The following is a 271-nucleotide window of genomic DNA, read 5'->3' as shown; positions in this document are numbered from 1 at the left end:
ATGCCCGTGGGTTAGAGTCGTTCTCCTGCAGGGACTTCTCAAAGTGCCAGGCCCGTTTTGTGAGGCTCTCGGGAGAGGCGAGCGCTTGACCCTGCGGGTGGGTCCGTGCCCAGGGAGGCTGTGACCGAATCTTGATCTCGGAAGGTTCGCGGGGAATGTGAGCGTGCTTTGCGGGCAGCTCGCCCTAGAACCGTGCAGGCGTCCGTGAACGTACACGGTGCGAGGGCTCGGCCGCGGCGTGTGCCTGGACCCCGGCCGGGGGCGGCGCGAA

This window comes from Apaloderma vittatum, unplaced genomic scaffold (assembly GCF_000703405.1).
Source record: "Apaloderma vittatum isolate BGI_N311 unplaced genomic scaffold, ASM70340v1 scaffold27300, whole genome shotgun sequence".
Classification (NCBI taxonomy): Eukaryota; Metazoa; Chordata; class Aves; order Trogoniformes; family Trogonidae; genus Apaloderma; species Apaloderma vittatum.
Note: the sequence above shows the minus strand (reverse complement) of the source record.